The 17,996-nt window shown below is 49.8% G+C and overlaps 1 non-coding gene across 1 annotated transcript; it reads left to right on the top strand.

Moving 5' to 3' along the window:
• The first annotated feature begins 5,129 nt into the window (after positions 1–5,129).
• Positions 5,130–5,202, top strand: TRNAG-ACC (transfer RNA glycine (anticodon ACC)). The gene has a single exon. It is a non-coding gene; the product is annotated as a tRNA-Gly (tRNA).
• Positions 5,203–17,996: the final 12,794 nt, after the last annotated feature.

Raw genomic sequence — 17,996 nt, forward strand, 5'->3', positions numbered from 1 at the left:
CTAGAGCACAGGCTCAGCAGTTGTGCTGCATGGGTTTAATTGCCCTGTGGCACGCTGAGTCATCCCAGGCCAGGGACTGAACCCGTGTCCCCTGCATTGGCAGACAGATTCTTAACCACTGGACCACCAGGGAAGCCCGGTGTTGCTTTTTAAATTAACTTATTCTGTTCCTTTTTGGCTGTGCTGGGTGTTCATTGCCGTGTGCAGGCTTCTCATTGCAGCAGCTTCTCTCGTTGCAGAGAATGGGCTCTGGCGTGTGTGGGCTCAGTAGTTGGGGCGCATGGGCTTAGTTGCTCCCAGGCATTTGGAATCTTCCAGAACCAGGGATGGAACCTGCGTCCTCTGTGTTGGCAGGCAGATTCTTAACCACTGGACCACCAGGGAAGTCCATTTTTGTTGTCTTCATTCTCCCCTAACAAGCAGTTTCAGGTGAGAAGAGGGATGTCTTGTGCACCAAAGGCGTTGTTTGAGGACCAACTGCATGTCAGGTCGTGAGGCAGACTTTCTTGTGTGTGTGTGTGAAGCAGAGGCTTAGGTTCATCCAACAGGCAACTCCTGAAAGTCTGCAATACATTCATCCATTCACTCACTCATTCATTTATTCATCCATCAGCATCTGTGGTTATTGACCCCCTAGACAAAAGGCCAGGCCCTGGGCTAAAGCTGTGGGGATTCAGAGAAATATAAGACCTGAGCTCCTATCTGCAACATTCATTGTAAGGGGGACAGATGTCTCACTACGGGCCAGTTAGTTCTGGGCTGGTTCTTACCAGATACATGTACAAAGAACTGTATATGAAGGGATGAAGCAAAAGTTTCCTTGCTGATGGGGCATTTGACTTGGGCTCTGAGGGATGCATAGGAGTTCACTAGGCAGAGAAAGGCATTGCAAGAAGTGGGAATCCCACGAGCAATATAGAGGAGGAAGTCTGTATCCTCCTGTTTGAGGATAAAGTGTTATTTGACTAGCATGTGTATCTTTAAGGGCATATCTGTGTGTGTGTGTGTGTGTGTGTGTGTGTGTGTGTATGTGTGTGATGGTAATGAGGCAGAAAGCTAAACAGGTAGGTTAGGACAAATTATTAAGAACCTTGAATGTCATGATCAGGATGTTAAATTTTGCTCAGCTGTCACAGGGGTAGGAGAAGCAGAGGTTTTCGTATGAGGGAGAAAATATCAAATCCATGTATTTTCAAAAATGATGCTGAATAAATTACAGATCCTGCCTCCTTCAGGGTGCTATAGAGACTGAATGACTGAGGACAGCTGCATCTCTGCCACCAGAAAACACAGCAAGCTGGGACACCAGCAGCTCTGAGACTCAGTTTAAATCCTGCCTCTTCCAGGCAGCCTGCCTTGATTACTCCTCCTCCAGAAGGAGTCGTCAATTGGTAGGAGCACTGGGACGTCAGCTGCATCTGGATTTAAATCCAAGGCCCATGTTTTGCCGGCTCCGGCTCTTGAGAGGACACTTTAGCCCTTAGAGTCTCACTGTTCGCTTTGAGAGAGTGGTGTCATAATAATTATAATAGCAACATGGTAGGACTGTTGGGAAAATCAAATGAGATCACGGACAGGGAAGTGCCTACTGCTGAGTCTCCTCCCTGATAAAAGGGGTCAGGAAATGAGTCTGCCTTTCCCCGACCACTCAAATCAGATGCTCTGGAAGTGTCTGGCCAGTCGCCCCCTCCCTCCGGGAGATGTCCGCACTGACATTCTTCGTTTTATTTCTAGAACGGAGGATCAGGGACAAAGCGAAGCCTCTTAGTGCCAGGAGTGTTCATAAATTATGGGGAGATGAGAATATTTTAATACAAACCAAAGAATCTCAAGTACAAAGAACTGTTCTGAGAATGTGTTTTCCCCCCCCTTTCCTCCCCCCTTTCCGTTCCCCTGATATTTGGAGCTGAGAAGACTCCTCGGGGAATTTATAACAAGTGGAATATTTAAGGGTAGGGAGACAGAGGTCTCTCTGGCGTTCTCCTTTCAAGGGAAGTCACCTCGGAGTGTCTGGTACGTGCATGAGTGACATGAAAAGAAGGCTGTGAGCAGAGAAGGGGAGAATATGCCAAGAATTGTCAATTATGCAAAAAAAAAAAAAAAATTGCTTGTCCAAAAGAGTGATGTGTCTGGCTTTATTCCCCAGATGGAGTTCAGCACTCTGGACGAGGCCCTTGCCAGACTGTGAGATTTTCTGAAAGTGCCTCGGAGCTCGGCTTCTCCGACCCACCCGTGACGAGAGGTCCCTTGGTTAGCTGGGGGTCACTCTCCACCTGCTCCGCCAGTGACAGCCATGGGATGTGTGCTTTGATGAATCTTGAAGAGACCAGGATATCCTGAGTCCTGTAGTTGGGACCCAGTTTCCAGAAACGAACCTGGGACTGTCCTGTAAGATTAAAAATGTTTTCTTTTTGTGTTTGTTCTGATAGCTCAGTTGGTAAAGAATCCGCCTGCAGTGCAGGAGACCCGGGTTCGATTCCTGGGTCGGGAAGATCCGCTGGAGAAGGGATAGGCTACCCACTCCAGTATTCTTAGGCTTCCCCTGTGGCTCAGCTGGTAAGGAATCCACCTGAAATGCAGGAGACCCTGGTTCGATTCCTGGGTTGGGAAGATCCGCTGGAGAAAGGATAGGCTACCCACTCCAGTATTCTTAGGCTTCCATTGAGGCTCAGCTGGTAAAGAATCCACCTGCAATGTGGGAGACCTGGGTTCGATCCCTGGGTTGGGAAGATCCTGTGGAGAAGAGAAAGGCTACCCACTCCCGTAGTCTGGCCTGGAGAATTCCATGGACTGTATATCTATGGGGTTGCAAAGAGTTGGACACGACTGAGCGACTTTCACTTTCACTGATGTATTGATTGTGTGAAAAGTAGTAGAAACCTATTACAGTACATTACTAATAGCCAATTGTGTTAGTTGGGTATCTAGGCTAACTTTGCTGAATGTATGAACCAATTGGACTTACTAACTCACTCGGAATGGAACTTGCCGTACGTAGTGGATTTACTGTACACCTGAAGTTGTCCCGGTTCTCTCTTTAGTCACTCAAGTGCTCTCTGCCCTGCTGCCCCCCCGCCCCCCACCTCACTCCGAGATGACGAGCCCCATCAAGCGCCTTTTTTTGTTCACACCTGTATCTGTAGTACCCAGCTCAGGGCCTGGACATAGTGGGTGCACAGACTGTCTTAGCTGAGTCATTGATGAGTTGCTGAGCAAGCCTTTGCCTGCCCCAAGGCTCACTTGGCACATCTGTAAATTGGGGATGTTGTACAATAGCCCATTTCCCCACTATTTTTGAAGCTGATACACTGGGGCTGGGGGCTCAGGGGTTAAGAACCTGGCTGCCAATGAAGAAGACACGGGTTCGATCCCTGGGTTGGAAACATCCCCTGGAGAAGGAAATGACAATCCACTCCAGTATTCCTGCCTGGAAAATTCCACAGATGGAGGATCCTGGTGGGCTACAAGCCATGGGGTCACAAAGAATTGGACATGACTGAGCTAGTACCCAACAGCAACAACTCTGGGGCCAGGCCGTGTGTTGGGTGCTGAGTACATAGAGATGATTCTGACCTGTGGGTTTTCTGGCCCGTTGACAACGTCTGGACTTTGCATTTCCTAGGGTGGCTGCGAGGATGGGTTGGGAAAACGTGTGAAGCAGATGGCAAGACACTGAAAAAACAGGAGACATTTTAGTCCTACTTCTCATTCTCCCGCATCTGGGCTTTTCAAAGCTTTCTCCACCCCAACAAGGATGTTCAAGGTCACCTGTGCCCATGAGGAAGGTGATAAAAGAATCAACACCTGGAATGGTGTTCCAGACAGTATTATTTATGCTTTCCTCCCCCACCTTCCTTATCTGCATACAGGTGGTTTTTATTTTTAATTATTTTTTTAAATTTGGCTACACCGTGCAGCATGTTAGATCTTAGTTCCCTGACCAGGGATTGAATCCACAGCCCCTGTATTGGAAACTCAGAGTCTTAACCACTGGACAGCCAGGGAAGTCCCCATCCTTTTTAAGGATGTCAGATACCCATCTTCTCCCTGGAGCTCTGCTTCCAAGTCTCTTTTATTTGAATCCAGGGGAACTGGCCGAACACAAAGCCATCAAAACCAAAGTGGTCCAAGATGTCCCGCTGGCCTGAATCGACCAGAAAAATGAGAATTTCCTGGCTGTCCAAAGGGTTCCGTCGGACCCAGGGTCCTGAAGCCTCCGACCCTCCCCTCCCCAGCACGAAGGACAGGCTGGTTCAGGTCCCTCTCCTGAGTTCCTAGCCCAGCAGTGGTTAAAATGTGATCCCTTTTATTCAAGTAATAGAGACGAAGTTCCCGGGCCTTCGAGGAGCATCAATTCCGAGATTTATTAACCAATTTAAAATACTATTGTCTTTCACTTCAGAGCAAGATTGAGGGGTGTTGTTGGAGGAATGTAAAGGCAGAGTGACGGAGCCACAGAGCCAGGAGGTGTCTGTACCTGGGACTCAATAGATATTCATGAACATTCCCGTATTTAGTGAAGGAAATAACTTAATACCGACAGTGCGATGGAATAATAGCTATTTCCTGGCTGACTTGCAGGCCTCAGAAAATGAGATTGTGGCGGCTTCATTTTTCTTGTCTTTTCCCGCGCGCTCCCTGCCAGAGAAGGCGGCTGCGCTGGGATTCTCTCTGCATTTCCAATGAGCTGGGGCCTGCCACCTCCTCCCAGCCCCGGTACTGCCCTTAGTACCCCTCCCCCCGCCATGACCTTGGGCCTGGGCTTCCTCAAGAGGTCACCCCGTGCCCTGTTTAGTAGTCCAGGCGGGGACTGAAGTAGTTCAAGCTTTATTCAGGTGGAGGGGCAGGCAGACTGGTCCACTGGTTTGAACACTTGTTCATTCATTCATTCATTCATTCCGTATTCACCGAGTGCTGCCGTGCGCTGGATGCTGAGGACACAGATAGACCCTCTTGGAGCTCACAGGGCATGGATGGAGATGCAGAGGAAAGCATTCTAGGGGCCCCAAGAGCTGTCCAGGAAAGGTGCACTGATGCTCACAGAACAGTGGGGCCCTGATGCTCGAGGGACAGATGGTCAGCAACAGCTTCATAAACGATGTACTTCTTAAAAATTGCCTCTGGGGACTTCCCTGGTGGTCCAGTGGCTACGACTCTGTGCTACCAATGCAGGGGGCCTGGGTTCGATTCCTAGCCAGGGAACTAGATCCCACATGCCTCAACTAAGAGCTCACATGCCTCAACTAAAAGGGTCCCATGTGCCACAATTAGAACAGACACAGCCAAACAAAGAAATTTTTAAAAATTGCCTCTGACTCACTGGGTGACCTCTTGCCCAGCCCTTTGTAAGCATGATTTCATTTGGTTCTCATAGTAACTTCACAGTGTGGAGTGAACTCGCATCCTTTGCATGTTACAGATGAGACACGGAGGTTCCACTGGATGAACTGGCTTCCCCCAGGTCATGCAGCTAAGAAGTGGCAGAAACGGAGCTGGAAGCCAGGTTTCCAGGCTCTGCCCTGTCCCACTGTCCTGTTGGGGTTTGCCCAGATGTGGGTGTGGGGAGGGCATTCTAGGGGGTGGCAACAGCTGGGGTAAAGCTCTAAAGATGTAAAATGGCCTTATGCTTTGGGGGAACCATGAGAAGTTCCCCAAACTTGAGGGTGAGATGGGAGTGGGAGCAGGTGTAGGGACCGAGGGGCTGTGGGGGCATCCTTGGGAACCTGTGGGCAAAGAGGAGCTAATGAATGATTTCAGCCTTGCAGAGAGGCGGGGCTCTATGTGGGAGGTATCCTGCTTGACCCTCCAGACTGCGCTCCATCCTTCACCATCCTGCCCTGAGCCCGGGAAGCTGACCTGATTGGACACGTCCACAGATTCCCATGCCTGGCCCTGGGTGGGTTCAGCCAATGAGGAGCCCAGCAGGAGATCAGGGGGTGGGAGGAGAGGAGGGTTGGGTGTTTGTCCATCTGGCCTCCCTGGGCTGGATGTGGCCTTTGACCGAAGGCCGTCAAGGGGGAGTTACTCTAACACCGCTCTCCTATTTCCTTCATAGCACTGAGAACCACCAAGGCCAAACCCTTCATTAACATGCTTGTTCATGGCCTGTGTTTTGCAGGCTCCCTTGGGGCGGGGACCATGTCTGTGATGGTTACCCTGGGCTAACATTTTGGAGTGATTATTATACACTGGGCTATCTTCTAAAAGTTTTCACTGGATTGTCTGAATTCTGACACCCATCACTCCCATTTTATCAGTGGCACACGGACATAAAGTCACTTTCCCAAGTTCACACAGCCAGACAGTACTCACACCAATACTTGAACCCAGACCGAGCCTAGCTTGGAGTACGTGTGTGCTAAGTCGTTCAGTCGTGTCCAACTCTTTTTGACCCCATGGACTGCAGCCCAGAGGACTCCTCTGTCCATGGGATTCTCCAGGCAAGAATACTGGAGTGGGTTGCCATGCCTCTCCAGGGGATCTTCCCAACCCAGGGATCGAACCCGAGTCTCCTGCATTGGCGGGTGGATTCTTTACTACTAGGGCTACCTGGGAAGCCCTTAGAATATATTTGTGGCAAGAATAAGGAATGGGTTTTGTTAGACTGTGAGCTAGACTGAAAGCCGATTGCTTGTCAAGCCTTGTGGCTCATCAAGTTACCAAAGTTCAAGTCATGCTGGTCAAGCACAGGTCAAACTAATCCAGTACCTTCTTTGGGTCCCGGTCTGTGCCTCCAACTCCCCGAACAAACATGGCTGCAGAGCTGCACTGTGGCTTTCCTGGACTGTATCACAGAGTTCCTGGGCTCTACGCATTTCTGCCTTTATGGGCCTCTTCCTCCATTAAAAAAAAAAAAAACAATTAAAATTGTATTTTATGACTGCTTTGGTACAAGAAGGAATATTATCTTCCACTGGATTATGTTACAACTTGGCTTTTGGTTTTAAAAGAAATTAAAACCTTTTCATGGGCCCCTAAAATGTCGTGATCCCTAAACACTCAGCTGACTGTGCATGGCGGAGAAGTCAGGACTGAACGATTGAGGTTTTGACTCTAAGCATTTGTTATTACATGTAAATTGCACACAAGCATTCACAGGGGGCGTGATTACGTCCATTACAGAGATGGGAAAGCTGAGGCTCGCAGAGATTAGCCATCTGGCCCAGGAGCACAGAGTGAATCCACGGCAAAGCTCACACCTGCCTGAGGTTCACCACGTCGTCACGGGAAGTTCCAACGACAGCTCTCTTGGGCCGTGCTGAGGATGACAGCCACATGGCAGTGAGCTTGTCACAGTGTCAAGATGAATGTGTGTCTGGCGCAGGGATGGCAGACGGGACAGAGAGAGTGGGAGACTCAGATGGATTCCTGCTTGACTCCCGGTCCTGGAGTGGTGGTGAGGGCTGGGGACAGAGGAGGGGCCAGCTCTTTGCCCTCGGACTTGAACTTCCGAGTGAAGCTGGTGGCCCCTGATTCTATGACTACCCTTGGGGTGGAGACTGGGGCTGTTTATAAACTGAGTGTGATCCTGCCCAGCTCCGAATGCAGGTGGTCGGTGATAAGGTGGCTGTTCCGTAATGAGCTCAGTGGGAAGTTAATAAACACCATTGTACTCAGAGAGCAATGGCAGACTTGAGTACGAAATAAGAGAAATAGCCAGGGGGCGGCAGGACCCCTGAGCTGAGGAGCAGCTGCGCCCAGAACACCCCACCCTCCGCCCCCACCACCCACACAATGTCAGACAGTCCTCGCTTCCTGCAATGGCTCAGCTGTCCCCTGGTCTGTGACCTGGGGCATGTGGCTTCTGGCTCATGGCTGCCTCCTCTGTACAGTGGGGCAAAGGGGAATTAAACAGTTATGGCACCCACATCCTGGGTGCGCTATGATGCTGAAGCCTGGTGTCCTGTGGAGGGCCAGTACAGGCGGTCTCCTCTAAACAGTTCAAAGCCAGGATCTCTTCTGCTGCAGGTGAAGGACTGGAGGCTTGTTGATTCAACCCCCAGGTATTTACTGAGTTCCTGTGACGCACTGAGTTCTCAGTTTGGCGCTGCTTGTGTGCACTGCACCAGACAAGTCCCCTGGGCCTCGGTTTGAGAGGAAGGAGACGGACAATAACAAATAAATGAGGCTTATCCAGGTGGCTCAGTGGGAAAGAATCCACCTGCCAAGCATGAGGCTCAGGACACAAGGGTTCGATCCCTGGGTCAGGAAGATCTCCTGGAGATGGGCATGTCAACCCACTCCAGTCTTCTTGCCTAGGAAATCCCATGGCCAGAGGAGCCTGGAGGGCGACAATCCATGGGGCCCACAAAGAGTTGGATAAGACTTAGTACATAAAAACAATGCAGTGAGTCAGAGAGCGGCAGGGAAGAAGGGCAGGGCAAAGTGGGGAGCTGCTCTTTTATTGAGGCGGGGCTCAAGGAAGGATGCTCTAATAAGGTGACCTTTACAGAGACTGAGGGGACAAGGCATGGATGTGACTGGAGGAAAAGCACTCCAAGCGGACAGGTCAGCAAGAGCAGAGGCCCTGAGGTGGGAAGACGAGGAAGGTTTAAGGAAGGAGGGGGTTAGGGTGGCCAGAGGCAGTGGGGGAGAGGTGAGGTCAGAGAGGTGACAGGGGCCAGGGTGGGTGGGCTTTGTTAGGACTCTCCTTGGGGGGAGGCCTTGCGGCGTCACTGGCCTCTGGCCTTCAGCTGTCAACCCCAGGGACGGGCCAGCCCCAGAGGGCCACCTTGCCCTTCCTTGCTGTCCACATCCAGTAACTGACAACGGCGGGTGTAGGAGCTTAGTCATTTCCCCCCCAGTGTGGGCTAACTCCGATAGGCCATTCTGGCTACGGGGCTCTCCTGGACCCGCCTTTTGGCCTGGGTCCTCCCCCTGCCCATCCCTCCCCACCTCCCTTCTGACTGCACTGATCCAAGGGTGCATGATGTCTAACCCCATCTCAGTTTTTCCTTTTAGAAAATGGCATTGATGGCCCCAAAGATCCTTCCATCTCAGCGTTCTGGACTGTGTGATAAAAGGCCGTTCTGGCTGGGGTCCGAGGTCACCTTTTGTGCCTTTTCCTGAAATCCAGCCCGCTACAGCCTTTCAGGGAATTCTAAGGATTTGGGCTTTTAGTGAAACGGGAAAGGCTCAGAAGTTTGTGCTCCCAGAACAGCTGTGATCTGATCTGCCTTTTGGAAGGATGCTCCCTGGCTGCTGTGCGAAGAATATAGTGAACTCCTGGCCTCCAGGTATTGGGAGGCTTGCAGTGCGGTTCAGGAGCAAGGTGACAAGTCCCCCTCTCAGGTCTCACAGTCAGAAATATGATCACTGCCAACGGGCACTACTGCTGTTACTGCCGATAAACCATGCAGGCAGGGACAGAAGTCCTCCTGGTAAATAGGGAGAAAAAAAATCTCTTCTGTTTGATGCTCAGAGGGGTCTTCTGGGGCACAGTCTTCCCAGGACCCTTGGGATGCTCATGACCACTCGAATTTAGTTAGGGTTCCCCCTTTACTGCTTGTTGGGCCAGTTCCATCCTGGATGTCGGGGATACGGCTGTGACCAGAGTCGGTCCTGTCCTTGATTTTATGATCCAGGAGGGGAGACAGACAAGTGGCAGATTGCAACCTAATAAAAAGCACTCTGATGGGGAGCAGAGGGGCCTGAGAAACGTTGGGGAGGCTCCTAAATTAATCTCGGGGTTGAGTTTCCTGTTCTAGTAGGAACAGAAGCGTGAGTGGGAGTTAGCCAGGGAGGGGACAGCATGGCAGAGTCCTGGAGGGGAGGGACAGCAGGGTGGCTCCTGGAAGTTCACGTGTTTCAGAGCGGCGAGTGCTGGAGTGTGACAGGCAAGGCTGGAGGTTGGAGGGAGGAGGGGCTGCCGGGGATTGGATCAGGAAGGGCGTGGTCTATGACTTAGGACTTCATCCTCTTAGTCTAGGGGGGCCTGCTTCAACGTCACAGTTGCTCACAGAAGAGTCTGTGGCCTCTCCCTCTCGTGGCTAAAATGTTGCCCAGAGGGCCTCCCTTCCCCCAGGATGGCCTTTACCACACAATCTGGAATGTTGAGGTGGAATCACCCTTGAGGTCGTCAATCCTGTTTTCTAAATGGAGAAACCAAATCCCAGACACGATTGGACCATGGATGCCCCGCACAGCAGAACCTTGGTGTGGAATTCAGGCTTCCCTGCAGTACACACTGAGGGTTCATCCCTAAAGTTTGGCCCCGTGGTTTGAACAAGCAGCTACAACTTGGCTGAAGCCCCCAGCGTGAGCTCGGCACACAGTAGGTGCGCAGTTAGTCTGAGTTTCTTTCATGTGTCCTAGCTCTGCCTCCACTCCCCGGCTATGCAGCCTCTGGATAAGATCTCAGCCTCTCTGAATCTCCTCTGCTTGACGGGAAGATGGGATAGGGAACCACCTGGGGTATCTTCCAGGGCTGATGTTCTGACAGCACAAAGGAACAATTATTTGGCTGCTAGGATGGTCACATGCTTCCATTTCTGATAAGATTTTCCTGCCTCAGAGCAGCCTGGGATGTAAACTGGAAACAGAGGCAGGGGGCCCAAAGAGGGCGAATCCACAAAAAGCTGAGGTGGCCCCTCGGTGCTGTGATCGCATTTGGGTTTCGTCCCTACAGAAGAGTCATTGCAAAGCCAGCAGCTGCCTGTCCCCTTTGAAGAGCCTCCTGGGCAGCTGCCATCCATCACCTGCTTGGCATGACCGTTAAGTACCAGCGCTCAGCGCCGAGGGCTGAAGGAGGGGACTCGCGAGGGGTCAGCCCAGGGCCAGGGAATTAGAAAGAGGCAATCAAAACAGAGGGGATGGCGCATACTGGTTAACATGCAGGCTGTGAGCGAGGCGGCTCTGGGTCAGATCCCTGCGTGGCGGTCACTGCCGCTCAGCTGCCTTGTTCTGCTCTGTGGGTTTTAATAACAGATTCTTGGTCTTCCTTTGTGAGAAGGCTCCTCTCCTACACCTTACGCCCCTCCCGGGCTCAAGAGTGGGCAGGCAACCCTGGCCTGGACAATAGTAGCTTTCAACCCTTTTGACCACAGAGAGCAGGTTAGATGGTCATTGGCCCCAGGTTTGGTCCAGTGAGACTTGCATTTTGATGGTGGTCGCTGAGTTGCTTTGGGGTACACCTAGAGCTGCTTTTGGTCATCTTACCTCAATGAAGGAGAACTTTCCTGGGAGTAAAACAATCATAAAACAAAGTATACCAAGAGATGGAGACAGATACCTAAGTGCCTAGATCCAGCCATACCTGATGCTGTTCCTTTACATTTTTCTGCTACATGAGCCTGTAAGTTCCTTTTCTTAGATTAAGGGCTTTTTGTTTTTAATTGGATTTATGTCCAAGAGTAGTCACCGGTCCCCACTGTTACCCTCAGTTGGCATATGGTTCACCTCTTTGGACCTCAATTTTCCTACATGTAAAGTAGGGATGACAACAATGCCTTGTAGGGTTAATATTTAGGTTAAAAGAAATAGTGTACGTACAGTGCTCATGACAATGTCTGACAATAATTAATGCTCAGTTCAGCTATAATTAAACAGTTCTCATCCTGTTAAGTCTGCAGAGCCCTTTCTTGGCCCCTTATTCTCACGTGAAGGGTTCCTGTGAGGCTTAAACAAGGTGTCATGAATGCAAAATGACTACCGTGTAGTCTGGCACATTCAGCAATGACTGTTCAGGGGTTTTCTGGTGAGCAGGTTATCGAAGCCAGGGTGACTGAGAAACAGGTGAATTTCAAGGACTGAGGGGCCAAGAACAGAAGGAGGGAGAGGTGGTCTGAGTAGGACAAATGTTCACTATGGGGACGTCCTGTGGGTCCCAGCACACATTCCCCTCTCGTTACCCCCGAGCATTAGGGGCTTCCCTATGAGGGCTGCTTGGGTCCTTCTGGGGTGGTGAGCTGGCTATATGGGAAGTCTGGTAGGTTGACAGGCCCCCGATCCAGCTGGTTGCCAGGCTTTTCCTGTGTGGAGGCTGCCAGCAACTGGTTGGCAAACCGGAGTCACGAGGTGCCTGACGACAGAAACGGAGGGGACCCTGGTGCTAGTGCTGGCTCACTGCTGGGCTGAGTCAGGGTCCAGAGGACTCTGAGGCTATTGCCCGCCCAGTGGTGGGTGAAGTCGGGTCCTGGGGTTGCTGCCACACTACTGGCATGCAGAGCTGGTCTTGGGAGTCTGGCTGCAGAGACCAGGGGTCCCAGACTTGGTGTCACATTGTTCGCTGGGTGTGTGGGGCTGAGGTCCCGGACACATTTGGGTATAGGGTCTGTGGTGTTCTGAAGGTTGTGTTGGCCTATGGCTCAGAAATCCAAGTCTATGCCCCAACCAGTAATGCTGAAGAAGCTGAAGTTGAACGGTTCTATGGAGACCTACAAGACCTTTTAGAACTAATACCCCAAAAAGATGTCCTTTTCATTATAGGGGACTGGAATGCAAAAGTAGGAAGTCAAGAAACACCTGGAGTAACAGGCAAATTTGGCCTTGGAATACAGAATGAAGTAGGGCAAAGACTAATAGAGTTTTGCCAAGAAAATGCACTGGTCATAACAAACACCCTCTTCCAACAACACAAGAGAAGACTCTATACATGGACATCACCAGATGGTCAACACCAAAATCAGATTGATTATATTCTTTGCAGCCAAAGATGGAGAAGCTCTATACAGTCAGCAAAAACAAGACCAGGAGCTGACTGTGGCTCAGACCATGAACTCCTTATTGCCAAATTCAGACTTAAATTGAAGAAAGTGGGGAAAACCACTAGACCATTCAGGTATGACCTAAATCAAATCCCTTATGATTATACAGTGGAAGTGAGAAATAGATTTAAGGGACTAGATCTGATAGATAGAGTGCCTGATGAACTATGGAATGAGGTTTGTGACATTGTACAGGAGACAGGGATCAAGACCATTCCCATAGAAAAGAAATGCAAAAAAGCAAAATGGCTGTCTGGGGAGGCCTTACAAATAGCTGTGAAAAGAAGAGAAGCGAAAAGCAAAGGAGAAAAGGAAAGATATAAACATCTGAATGCAGAGTTCCAAAGAATAGCAAGAAGAGATAAGAAAGCCTTCTTCAGCGATCAATGCAAAGAAATAGAGGAAAACAACAGAATGGGAAAGACTAGGGATCTCTTCAAGAAAATCAGAGATACCAAAGGAACATTTCATGCAAAGATGAGCTCGATAAAGGACAGAAATGGTATGGACCTAACAGAAGCAGAAGATATTAAGAAGAGATGGCAAGAATACACAGAAGAACTGTACAAAAAAGATCTTCACAACCCAGATAATCACGATGGTGTGATCACTGACCTAGAGCCAGACATCCTGGAATGTGAAGTCAAGTGGGCCTTAGAAAGCATCACTACGAACAAAGTTAGTGGAGGTGATGGAATTCCAGTTGAGCTATTCCAAATCCTGAAAGATGATGCTGTGAAAGTGCTGCACTCAATATGTCAGCAAATTTGGAAAACTCAGCAGTGGCCACAGGACTGGAAAAGGTCAGTTTTCATTCCAATCCCAAAGAAAGGCAATGCCAAAGAATGCTCAAACTACTGCACAATTGCACTCATCTCACATGCTAGTAAAGTAATGCTCAAAATTCTCCAAGCCAGGCTTCAGCAATATGTGAACTGTGAACTTCCTGATGTTCAAGCTGGCTTTAGAAAAGGCAGAGGAACCAGAGATCAAATTGCCAACATCCGCTGGATCATGGAAAAAGCAAGAGAGTTCCAGAAAAACATCTATTTCTGCTTTATTGACTATGCCAAAGCCTTTGACTGTGTGGATCACAATAAACTGTGGAAAATTCTTCAATAAATTGGAATCCCAGACCACCTGACCTTCCTCTTGAGAAACTTGTATGCAGGTCAGGAAGCAACAGTTCGAACTGGACATGGAACAACAGACTGGTTCCAAATAGGAAAAGGAGTTTGTCAAGGCTGTATATTGTCACCCTGTTTATTTAACTTATATGCAGAGTACATCATGAGAAACGCTGGACTGGAAGAAACACAAGCTGGAATCAAGATTGCCGGGAGAAATCTCAATAACCTCAGATACGCAGATGACACCACCCTTATGGCAGAAAGTGAAGAGGAACTCAAAAGCCTCTTGATGAAAGTAAAAGTGGAGAGTGAAAAAGTTGGCTTAAAGCTCAACATTCAGAAAATGAAGATCATGGCATCCGGTCCCACCACTTCATGGGAAATAGATGGGGAAACAGTGGAAACAGTGTCAGACTTTATTTTTCTGGGCTCCAAAATCACTGCAGATGGTGACTGCAGCCATGAAATTAAAAGACGCTTACTCCTTGGAAGGAAAGTTATGACCAACCGAGATAGCATATTCAAAAGCAGAGACATTACTTTGCCAACAAAGGTTCATCTAGTCAAGGCTATGGTTTTTCCTGTGGTCATGTATGGATGTGAGAGTTGGACTGTGAAGAAGGCTGAGTGCCGAAGAATTGATGCTTTTGAACTGTGGTGTTGGAGAAGACTCTTGAGAGTCCCTTGGACTGCAAGGAGATCCAACCAGTCCATTGTGAAGGAGATCAGCCCTGGGATTTCTTTGGAAGGAATGATGCTAAAGCTGAAACTCCAGTACTTTGGCCCCCTCATGCGAAGAGTTGACTCACTGGAAAAGACTGTGATGCTGGGAGGGATTGGGGGCAGGAGGAGAAGGGGACGACAGAGGATGAGATGGCTGAATGGCATAACTGACTCGATGGACGTGAGTCTGAGTGAACTCCGGGAGTTGGTGAGGGACAGGGAGGCCTGGCATGCTGCGATTCATGGGGTCGCAAAGAGTTGAACACGACTGAGCGACTGATCTGATCTGATCTGATCTGATGGCTCAGATGGTAAAGTGTCTGCCCGCAATGCAGGAGACCCGGGTTCGATCCCCGGGTCGGGAATATCCCCGGAGAAAGAAATGGCACCCCACTCAAGTACTCTTGCCTAGAAAATCCCATGGATGGAGGAGCCTGCTGGGCTACAGTCCAAGAGGTCGCAAAGAGTCGGACATGACTGAGCGACTTCACTTTCACTTTCACCAGAGGGCAGGGCTGGGGCCAAGCTGATCCCAGGGTAGGGTCTGGTTTGCCGGGAGCAGGCTGGGTCTGCAGGAAAGGGGATCGTGGCTTTTCTGAGTCTGGTGTCCGCCCCAGGTGGGTGGGGCTGGTTCAGAGGCTCCTGGGGCGGGGCTGGGCGCAGGGGATTCTGGGAACATGATGCAGCTGGGCCCACGGCCGCAGGGGATTCTAGGACAGTGGGGGAGCTCAGTCTTGGTCTCAGGAGATTTTGGGATTGTGGCGGACCTGGGCCCTGGGCGCAGGGGATTCTAGGACCGTGGGGGAGCTGAGTCCTAATCTCAGGACATTCTAGGACTGTGGCGGACCTGGGCTCTGGGTGCAGGGGATTCTAGGACCGTGGGGGAGCTGAGTCCTGATCTCAGGACATTCTAGGACTGTGGGGGGCGGGGGTGGGCTGGGCCCTGGGCGCAGGGGATTCTGGGGCCGTGGGGGAGTTGGGTCCTGGGCGCAGGGGATGCTGGGATTGTGAGCTGACAGGTTCTTGTCAGAGGCCGCTGTGGGTTCAGGCCCATTTGACAGCTCGCTCGACAGCAGGTGAGTGAGGCTGCGTCCCGCCCAGTTAACTGCTTGGCCTGAAGTGTGGCAGCACTGGCAGGGCCAGGCCAGGTCTTTGGCCCTAAGGAGCTGGAGGCCGCGCCAGCCTCCTTCAATGGAAGGAGCTCCCAAGTATGGCTTCTGTCAGGATGAGCCCGTCTCCTGGCCTCACCCAGAGACCCTCCAAGACCAGCAGTTAGGTGTGGCCCAGGCACTTGTGCCCTGTGCTCCAGAGTGTGTGAGGTTGTCTGCACGCCTTTAAGAGTAAAGCCTCTATATCCCCCGGCCCCCAGGGGCTCCAGAAATAATGCGCTGCTCGCCTTCAAAGCCACGTGCTCTGGGGGCTCATCTTCCTGGTACAGGACCCCCTGCTGGGGACCCCAAGGAGGGACCCAGACCCCTCACTCCTGTGGAGAAGCGCTGCGTGTGGGTCACCCTCCTGGGGTGTGGGGTTTGGCTGCGTCAGCGGTCCACCCCTCTTGCCCGTCTCATTGTGGTTCCTTCTTCAGCTGTAGGTCTTTTCTGGAGAGTTCCGGCCTTTTTCATCCGTGGTTGTTGTGCGTAGTTGTGATTTTGGTGTGCTCATGAGAGGAGTTTGGTGTGTTCAAAAAATTTTTCTACCTTGTCACCACGGCTGGTTTCTTCTATAAACGCTTTGATGGTAGATTTTATGTGTCAACTTGACTGGATCATGGAGAGTCTGGATGTTCTGGGTGTGGCTGTGAAGATGTTTCTGAAATTCCTAAACCGGGGATAAGTGCAGTTGCTCCCAACAGAATAATGGTGCCAATAATGCTGCAGAGACGTCATGTTTTTTTTCCCCTTTGTTTTCATCACGGCCCATCTGCCCTTCTTTAGAACATTTGTGAAGGAGAAATGTGGCATGTGTATGGAAAAAAAGGTATATATTAAAAAAAACCCCACAATACAAAAAGATGCATGCACCTCTATGTGCATAGCAGCATTATCTGCAATTGCCAAGGTATGACACAACCTATGGATTCATCAATAGGTGGAATACTACTCAGCCATAAAAAGAAGGAAATATTGCCATTTGTAGCAACATGGGTGACCTAGAGATTATCATATTGAGTGAAGTAAGTCAGACAGAGAAAGACAAATACTATACAATATCACTTACATGTATAAAGCAAACTAGTGACTAAACAAAAAAGCAGACTCATGGATATAGAGAACAAACCAGCAGTTAGCAATGGGGAGAAGGAAAGGGTAAGGAGCCACATAGGGCCAGGGAAGTAACTGGTACCAACTGTTAAGTATAAAATAAACTACAAGGATATATTTTACAACATGGGGAATATAGCCAAAGTTTGATAATAACTGTAAATGGAGTATAGTCTCTAAAAATGGTGACTCACTATATTATACATCTGTAACGTATAATACTGTGCAGCAACTATACTTCAATACAAAATAAACTTATACTAAAAATGTACTATAGGACTTGCAAATATAGTTAAGACAGTTGAGAAAAGAGACTAGAGAAAAAAAGAAAGTGTTCTTTGTCAATGTTGTTATGATTGGCTCTGTTGAATTCCATGATTTTTGAAAAAAATGTGTGTTTATTTTGACCATTCCTGTCTCCCCCCCCAACCCCTGATATTTGGCTATTCTAAATGATGTTTCTGGAATGTGCTATTTTTTTCCCCTCTCTTGGCCCACATGAAGGAGAGCATTCTGTCCTGTCCTCCTTTAATTCAAGTCATTCTTAAGGTTGCATCCTAGATGTGCCTCCTCCAGGAAGTCTTCCGGGATGCACCAGTTCTGGGTCAAGTGCCCCTCCTTCCTGTAGAGCCTTGTCCTTCTTTCATCACAGTTTGTGATTAGTATAAAATGGCTTGCTTCTTGCTGGACCAGGAGTTCTAAAGCTCCCAGGAAAGCATCTTATTCATAGCTGTAATGGGTATAATGCACCATGAAATAGGTCACACTGGAAATATTGAATAAATGTTGAATAAACACAATAACACACATCCTTGCATCGTTGTAGAGAAAGTACTGTTTGACAGATGAGGAGCTTGAGACTCAGAAAGGCAGTGAAAGCTGAAATGAAGCAGAGCTGTGTTCAGAATTCAGTTTCCTCTGATTCCAAGGCATTGTTTGCCCTTTGCTGTAGTTCCTCCATTTCAGCACCGCGGGTTGCCTCTCCCATTCCTTCCCCCAGCTTCCCAGCTCCTGAAAAAGGCTAGAAACAGAGGAAAAGGAGCTGGAAAGAGGACTCTGTAACCCGGGAAGCAAAGGCATCACCTGCTCCAGCAGGCGAGGAGCCGGGGACGCTCATATGGGCCAGCATTTCCCGTTATTTTCTTCCGGAGGAGAACTTGGCCTCCTTCCCTCATGCC

This window comes from Bos taurus, chromosome 17 (assembly GCF_002263795.3).
Source record: "Bos taurus isolate L1 Dominette 01449 registration number 42190680 breed Hereford chromosome 17, ARS-UCD2.0, whole genome shotgun sequence".
In the NCBI taxonomy this organism is placed as follows: Eukaryota; Metazoa; Chordata; class Mammalia; order Artiodactyla; family Bovidae; genus Bos; species Bos taurus.